We start from the raw sequence: 9,572 nt of genomic DNA, 5'->3' as shown, positions 1-9,572 counted from the left end.
AGCCAATCTTCTAGCAATCTCTCAGTCTCGTGAGCAATCATCTAGCCAATCGTCTAGCTATCTCTCACTCTCGTGAGCAATCATCTAGCAATCTCTCGTTCGATCGTTTAGTCTCTCGAAAGGGCTATCGTATAGCTTTCTTGCACTCAAACGATTAGTAATCTGATAATGAAGTGCTCATTTTGTAAAACTGAAAACTCTTTTCATTTTATTCTTCAGTTATTAAAATCTGAAATTAACCACCCACTTGCACGATTAATGGAGAAAAGAAATAACCAATTAAACAATTATCTCATAATTGTTTTATTATAGATAAATATAATAACTAACTTATCATATTATATTTATAATCTATAGTTTTAAATCACATCATATGTAATATTTAAGCCATAGTTATTTTCTCATTTATTTAATAGAAATCATATTTATATCAAATCCTCCAATTAACGTAACTAATACATCAAATCAATTATGTCACATATAATTGAACCAATTAAATTATATCATATATAATCGGATTCCCTCTTGTTAATTTGAACATTTCAAACTAGCCCAAAAGTCGATTCTCAACTTGAATCCATTGAGCTACCAAGGGGACCTTATGGACCTATAGCCTGAAGCTCCAACGGAACGTGAATAACTGACTAAACTCGTTAATTACGATATCCACCATCCGTTAACTGTCGGACACTATACTAAAGACTGATAGCTGCATTCTTCACACTACAAATATATTTATGTGTCCATGCAAATCAAATCAAAGGACCACCCTTATAGGCAAGAGTTCCCAACTCATTCAGGATTAAGGTCATGTTACCTATGGCTATCCTAGTGAAATGAAATTCTCTATCATGAACAGCATTATATAACGAGACTAAACATTTCGTAGTCCGATCTTATACAAACTTCTTTGTATAAGCAACACCCCCCCCCCCTCGTATGTCTCCATATGAATGATCAAGATCAGACCATCTGTAGCACTTTACAACACTTGTAACATCTACAAAGCGGGTCGTATCCATAGTGTCACCAGGATAAGGTTTCCTTCCTTTATCCATATACTACAGACCATTTAGAATATCACTTAAGGCATGATCCACTTGTATGTCTCCACATACTTGCTTAAGTTACAACGATAACCAGAGATCTTAGTTTATTGGTTTGTTGTTAATGCAACTAAAATATCCCATATTTCATAGACAACAGTGAAGAAAATATCTCATATTATTGATGGAACTCTTAAACAAGAGTATCTATGAGCACATGCAGATCTTACCAATTTCATTATGACCGAATTACCACACATACATTCTATCTAACAGATATGCATTGTAACACTAATTATAGGCATGCTATAACAATTAAAATACAAGTGTAAACATACCAGTTGAAGACAATCTTCAAACGAACTCAGTCTAGTGGAAGCAACTCCTCTACGCACCTTATGGCCCAGTAAATAGTCACCTAGCAGCACCACGGTCGTCTACACGATCGGCAGTGCACGAACCAATAGCAATCGGGGACGACACCACCACTCGAAGCCCTCGGTATTCTCGGAGCGAGAATCCAAATGGTGGACTTTGATAGAATTGGTAGAGGAAGGAGGAAAAGATGATCGTGTGGAACGAACAAGCAAGTGGGAGATAGTAGATGACTATCGTATAGTCGGGTACTTGTCGTTTAGGAAAAGGTACACGATCATGTAGGTTTTACTAAGCGATTGTCTAGTAAATAGTAAGCGATCGTTTAGGTCTGCTCGGTGCGCTAAGCGGTAGTTTAGAAAAGATAAGCGATCGTTTAGTGCGCGGGTGTGCGATCGTTTTACGACGATGGGCGCTATCGCATAGGCTCTCAACGTTAAGCGATCATATGGATTCACACCGTGAGCGAATTTCTGTGTATCTCACAAAATGAAACCAATTTTCATTTTATTCTTCAGTTACAAGAATCAAATTCAATTTTCCCACTTTTGCACATTTCTAGAGAAATTCTCGGCTAATTATCTCATAACCGCCTAATTAATTAAAAAAAGAATATAATCATATTATATTCTTAACCTATAGTTTGATATCATAAATCTACTATAGTAATTTCTCCTCTACTTAATATAAATCATATTTATATCCAATTTTCTCCAAAATAATGTATCTCATACATTTAGTAAATTATATCATATATAATTAACCAGTTTAATTATATCATATATAATCAAACTCCCTCTTGTCAATTTGAACATATCAAACTGACCCAAAATTTGATTCTCAACTTTATTCAAGTTATCAAGAGGATCTTATGGACCTGTGGCTCGAAGCTCTAAGTACGTGAATAGTTGATTAAACTCTTTAGCCACGAGATCCACCATCTGTTAACTACCAGGCATTCCACTAAAGACAGTTGAACTCTTCTTACCACAGATATATTTTTGTGTCCACCGGATATAACCAATCATGAGTACGATGACCCTTCACAGATGCTCGTAAGTATAGCTGGGCCAATTTACCATTTTTCCCCTGTAGTGCCATCTCACTTCTTAAGTACCATTGATTTCTCTAATGAACAATACAACATAGTTCAACTATGTGTGAACACCTCTTGGGCCAAGAGAAGGTGTGTGGCGCCACATCGTTCACCTGGAATCAACCCTTAAGGAAGTTTTCTATCTACTTGATCCTACTTAGAGGAAAGATTGAATTTTATCTTGTGTAGCTGAGTTCCTAGCTCCCACATCAGACAAACCCCAAAGTGGTAGGCTTGAGTCGGCAACCTGGTCACTCGCACCCATGCAAATCAAAGGACCACCCTCAATGGTTGGAATTCCCAACTCACTTAGGATTGAGGTCATGTTACCTATAGTAAATCCTAGTGAAGTGAAGTCTCTGTCATGAATGATGTAATACAACGAGACGTTAACATTTTGTAGTCAAGTCTTATACAAACTCTTTATATAAGACGCCCCCGCTCGCATGTCCCCTACACAAATGATTAGGATCAGACCATCTATGACAAGTTACAACACTTGTGACCATTCCACAAAGTGGGTCGCATCCGTAGCGTTACCAGGATAAGGTTTCCCTCCTATATCCATATACTACAGACCATTTTGGTTATCACTTAAGTCATGATCCATTTGTATGTCACCACATACATGCTTAAGTTATATCCAGATAACCAGTGATTTTAGATTTATTTGTTTGTGGTAAAGCAAATAGAACAATTAACTGAGCAAAGTCAAGAAGTGAAATAAAATATCATATATTATATATCACAAGCGTCCGTACAAAATGTTTACAAACTACAAGATACGAGAATTTAGGGCATCAACCTCAACAATCTCCCACTTGTCCTAAAGCGAAGTGGGGTGTACAAAAAGTAGTACAAAACAATAAACTAGGGCATAAAAGCCCAGTACAAAAAAATCTCCCACTTGCCCTAGTCTAGCCACAGGCGATCTTGTAGACCCATGCTCTGAAGGTGACCCTCAAACACTGTAGCCGTGAGAACCTTCGTAAATGGGTCAGCAACATTGTGCTCCGAAGCAATCTTCGTGACGATCACGTCCCCTCGATGCACTATCTCGCGGATCAGATGATACTTTCGCTATATGTGTTTTCCGCGCCTGTGACTCCTAGGCTCCTTGGAGTGCGCCACAGCCCCACTATTATCATAATAGAAGGTAATGGGCTTAAGACTTATCGGGAACAATTTCGAGTTCTGTCAAGAACTTCTAAAGCCAGGACAGGCCTTCTTAGCAGCTCGCAAAGCGTTGACGTACTCCGCTCTATAAGTTGGAGTCGGAATGCCCCTTGCTTAAGTTACTTCGCACACTACAGGCTCCTCTCGTTAGAAGTAAATACTAACCCTGGAAGTGGACTTGCGAGAGTCTCTAATCAGGTCTGAAAGTCAGAATTCTTGTAAATCCAGTAAGGATCCAATCCCTAGCATCCTAACACGAGCATGTAGTTTCCTCGTTATCCGAAGAACTTTGAGGATGTTTTTCACTGTTGTCCAATCACCCTGCCTGGGACTGATACCGACCGACTATTGCCCACAGCCGTAGCAGATATCTTGTGAGTATAGAGCATCACGTACACAATTGCCAAATAGAGATGTATATGGACCTGATATCATCTTTTCAACCTCTTGAGACATCTTAGGACACATGTCCTTAGACAAAATGACTCCATGCCTGAACGACAGTAGGCCTCTTTTGGAGTCCTGCATCGAGTATTTGAGCAACATCTTGTCAATGTACGATGCCTGAGACAGTGCTACCACTTTGTTCTTACGATCCCAAAAGATCTGTATACCCAGAACAAACTAAGCCTCTTCTAAATATTTCATTAGGAATTAGGTCACTAGCTAGTTTTTAACTGCAGTTAGTAAACCTACATCATTCCTAATGAGTAGTATATCGTCTACATATAACACTAAGAATACTACTGAAGCATTGATGATCTTCTTGTAGACACAAGGTTCATCAACGTTCTGGTCAAAGTCATACGACTTGATCGCAGTATCAAACCGTATGTTTTAAGATCTAGATACCTGTTTCAGCCTATAAATGGACCGATTCAACTTGTAAACCTTTTGCTCTTGACCTTAGGCTATGAATCCTTCGGTTGCACCATGTAAATGGTCTCCTCAAGATTGTCATTCAGAAAGACCGTCTTGACGTCTATTTGCCAGATCTCATAATTATAATAAGCTATAATGGACAGGAGGATGCGGATTGACTTTAACATGGCAACAGGCGAGAAAGTCTTCTTATAGTCGAATCCCTCTAACTGGGTATAACCTTTTACCACAAGTCGAGCCTTGAAGATTTGCACCTTCCCAACAGTACCTCGTTTGCGCTTGTAGATCCATTTACAACCTGGTCTTACTCCATTAGGTTGATCTACAAGATCCCATACTAAGTTGAAGTACATTGACTCCATCTCAAGATCCATGGCCTTGACCCATTCATCTCAGTCTACATTCTCCATTACCTTCTGATAAGACAACGGATCCTCAACGTCGCCATCTGCTACCATAACAAGGATTTCCATGAAACCCAGATAGCGAATGAGTGGGTTCACAACCCTCCCACTGCGTCGAGGTTCCCTCAACTCTTGAGATGGAACTGACCTGTTAGATGAACTCCTATTAACAACTCTTGCTGATGAAACAGGCTCTTCAACAACTCTTGTTGAAGTTTCAGTAGTTTCATTGGAAAGCTCATGCAACAGACTTTACTTCATGGACTGTGCTCCCTAGTATGATCCTCCTCCAGAAAAGTAACGTTAGTGGAAACGAACACCCTATTTTCCGACGGATCATAAAAATAACCCCCTCGTGTACCTTTCGGGTTGCCTACAAAGAGGCATAACCTCAACCGTGGTTCCAACTTCTTGGGATTTGCCCAAGCACATGTGTAGGGCAACCCCAAATGTGGAAGTGACGTAAACTAGCTTTATACCCGTACCACAACTTCAAAGGTGTTCTCGCAACACTCTTCAAGGGAACATAGTTGAGTATGTATACCGCAGTTTTTACCACGAAACCCCAAAACAAGTTCGGTAAGGAAGCGTAACTCATCATCAAACGAACCATGTTCAACAAGGTTCTATTTCTCCTCTCCGCTACACCATCCTGCTAAGGGTACCCAACACTGAGAGTTGGAAAACGATTCCATATTCTATCAAATAGTCCTGGAATGCCAAGTCAAAAAACTCTTCACATCGATCTGATCGAAGTGTTTTAATCCATTTATCCAATGCGTTTTCAACTTCAACCTTGAACTCTTTGAACTTTTCAAAGGATTCTGACTTTCATTGCATCAAATAAACATACCCATACCGGGAGTAATCGTCAGTAAAAGTGATGAAATACTTGTAGCCTCCCCTGGCTCGCACATTCATCGGACCACAAAGGTCTGAATGCACTAACTTTAGAGGCTCTTTAGTTCGATAACCTTTTCCAGTAAAAGGTCTTTTAGTCATCTTGCCTTCAAGGCATGACTCCCACACAGGCAAATAATTTTCCTCTAACTCGCTTAGAAGTCCATTCTTCACCAACCTTTCGATCCTATTGAGATTGATATGCCCTAATCGAAGGTGCCAAAGTTGGGCATTTTCTTTAGGAGAAACCTTAAGTCGTTTATTTTGAGTTACTGTAGTTTTAAACATCTCTATGTTATGGAGGGAATTTATTGCTAATGGCCTTAGCACATAAAAATTATTTTCCAGTTTTGCTGAACAAATCTCAACACCATCTTTCAGAATAAAAACTTTATTCATCGAAAAGTTGAGAGTATATTTACATTTAATCAAACACTTTACATAAATTAAGTTCCGTTTAGACTCAGGAACAACATACACATCATTTAACATGATAAATTTATTCTGTAAAGCCAACTGGATCCCTTCCACTGCCACAGCTGAGACGACGTGCCCGGTGCCTACTTGCATCGTCATCTCACCAGCCTCAAGCTGTCGCTCGGATCTAATCCCCTAAAAAGTAGAACAAACATGATTAGTGGCCCCTGAGTCTATGATCCAGGCAGAAACATCATTCTCCACTAAACAAGCTTCCAAAACTAGTAAATCATATTATCTTGTTTTGTCTTGGCCTTAGCCATCTTCTTCTCCTTTAACCAGCAAGGACAGTTCCGCTTCCAATGCCCATCCTGTTAACAATGGAAACATTTTCCTTTTTCAACCAACGTTGGTTGTCTACCCCACTATGTGGCAGGTTGTGGGCTAGCAGGTGCCTTCCCTTTTCCTTTACTACATTTCTTTTTCTTACACTCGGTAGTGTTAAAAGTAGAAGGTGCAGACTTAGTTCCTAAGGTCAAACCCCGATGGAACTTCTTTGATGATGAAGCAACATTTTCCTCACCAACCTTCTTCTCCTTACTTTTCAGCAAGGATTGGAATGTCTGCAACTCATGGAGGAGAGTTGTAAGGGAATAATCAACTTTGTTCAGCACAACATTGCTGACAAAATGCAGGAAACTTTCTGACAACGTGTGCAAAATTATGCTAACCTGACTGCTCTCATCGATGCGGGACCCATTCATCTTTGCCATATTGAAGTGGACCATCGTGTTCAAAATGTGCTCTTGAACAAATGTACCCTCCTCCATTTTGGAGTTGGAGATGCATTTCAGAGCTTCGTGCTTAAGCTGTCCAGACAGTTGTCCAAATATTCCCCGTAGAGACTCCATGATCTCACATGCAGAGACCATAAGCTCATGCTTCTTGGCCAAAACGTCTTTCATACTAGCCAAGATGTAAGCTCGGGCCTTCTCATTCGCCTGTGTTCATTTCTCATATGTCTCCCGAACATTTCGAGCGATAGTTTAAGTAGGAATAGGAGGACACTCCTCCGTAAGGACGAACTTCAGGACATTGATGATAAAAATGGTATTAATCGTATTTTTCCAACTAGCGTAGTTTTCACTAGTCAATTTGTCGGCACTTAATAGAGCTAATGTGGTTGTTGCCATTTTAAAATTGCTGAAAAAACATGAAAAAACTTAATAAGTCTATGCATTACCACTTTTCACAACAATTTTAGTTTTAGCAAAATAGTTCTAATGTACCCTAAGTGAAATGACATCTATTTTGCAATGATGCCTCAGCGAAGCAGGACAAAAGTCATTGGTGTATGAACAAAATCTAACAGTCACCATTTTTTGGGCATCAACTCTAACAGTTTTGGACCCTCGAGATTTAGGGCATCAACTCTAACAGTCACCATTTTTCAGTCCAGAACTGTTAATTATGCATAAGTATAACCCCTCATTTTAGGCCCCAGAGTTCCGCCCTAATGTGTCCACCGTAGGGAAAAAGAAGATTAGGACAAGAGACTAAAGCGACCTTATCCTATACAGGAGATCAGATAAAGAGTCGTACAAATCTGCCATCCTTTAGGGGGACACTCCTAGGGTGCCTCAAGGCGATGCACAAAATTTTATCCAACCTAATGAGAGAGACCGTGGAATATGTTATCACACGTCCCGCTCCCACTTAATATGAACATTCTCTCCATTCACCTTGGTATTGATCTACCCAAACACCATCATTTAGGGGGACACTCCCAAGGTGCCTCGACGCCAAAGATAGATCTCACGGTGTGAACATTAGAGAGAAACGTGAAGAGGTTTAAGTGAAGTATCATATACCCCAAGTACCTCCCACTAAATGTTCTACCTAGGGCTTCATTAACTTAGACAATCCAGCTACTGATTTTATCTAAGTGTAAGTTTAATTTGCTAAAAAACAACTCTTGATTTTGATAATTAAATAAGTTTGAATCAAGTCCCATTAAACACTTTAACGAACTATCATCAAATTTGCATGCGTGCAAAAAATCTATCTAATTCACCTTTCCAGGTAGGTTCCCAGGTAAGGGTGGTTTGTTTCGGTCAGCTTGAGTACCCCAGCCTAGAAAGAACCCGTTTTAGACAAAAGGCCCTTTATAGATAGATTTGATACACATTTAATCTTTTAAGTCAATTTAATCTTATTAAACTGATTAAAAGATTAACCTTAAGTGTCTAATCTCATTAGAACTGTGATCTTAGGTCTATCTTCATCAAATTTTAAAACTCTTTTAAAACATGATTCAAGCCTAAGTTTGCATGCATGTCTTTCTTATTGATTTTAGTTCTAATTTCCATTATAATTCTTATAAAAAAGAAACAACTAAAATCAACCACATTGCTAAGCTAGACTACGTATTTATAACTCTTATAAATTTAACCTATGTGTCATGCTTCATGCAATGTCCATTCATTACTATATATAACTCTTATATTAAGAAGTAATGAACTAAGTATACATGCTTCCATACACCCTTATACTATAACATTTATAATATAAAGATGATGTATGAATATGCTTAATGCATACATAAATATAACTCTTATATTATATGATGTATGAGCATGCTCTTATGTAATTTAATCATGCAAGCTACTATATCATAACTCTTACAATATAGAGATGATGCATGACAAATGCATAACCTATGGTGGGATTTAAAACTATATGGCATACTACATGACATATAATTTAAACATACATCTCATGTACATTCACCAAAATTAATGGACCGGGATGATTAACCTAAAAAACATAAAATAAAAAACTATCTATTATATAAACCATCGAGTAAACTAGTTCAAATAGGCAAACTGGGTCTTGAACCGCTCGAGCAAAGCCTCGTTTCCTGATCGTGTAGCTTTTCCATGTGATCGTCTAGTAAAGTTGGTCGAGTAACCACGATCGTGTAGCAACTTTCGCTCTCGTGAGCAATCGTCTAGCAATCTCTCGCTCGATCGTTTAATCTCTCGAAAGGGCTATCGTGTAGCTTTCTTTCGCTCAAACGATTAGTAGTATGATAATGAAGCGATCATTTTGTAAAAGTGAAAACTCTTTTCATTTTATTCTTCAATTATTAAAAACTGAAATTAACCTCCCACTTGCACGGTTAATAGAAAAAAGAAATAACCAACTAAATAATTATCTCATAATTGTTTATTATAAATAAATATAATAACTAACTTATCATATTATATTTATAAC

This window comes from Benincasa hispida, chromosome 10 (assembly GCF_009727055.1).
Source record: "Benincasa hispida cultivar B227 chromosome 10, ASM972705v1, whole genome shotgun sequence".
NCBI classification, from domain to species: Eukaryota; Viridiplantae; Streptophyta; class Magnoliopsida; order Cucurbitales; family Cucurbitaceae; genus Benincasa; species Benincasa hispida.
Note: the sequence above shows the minus strand (reverse complement) of the source record.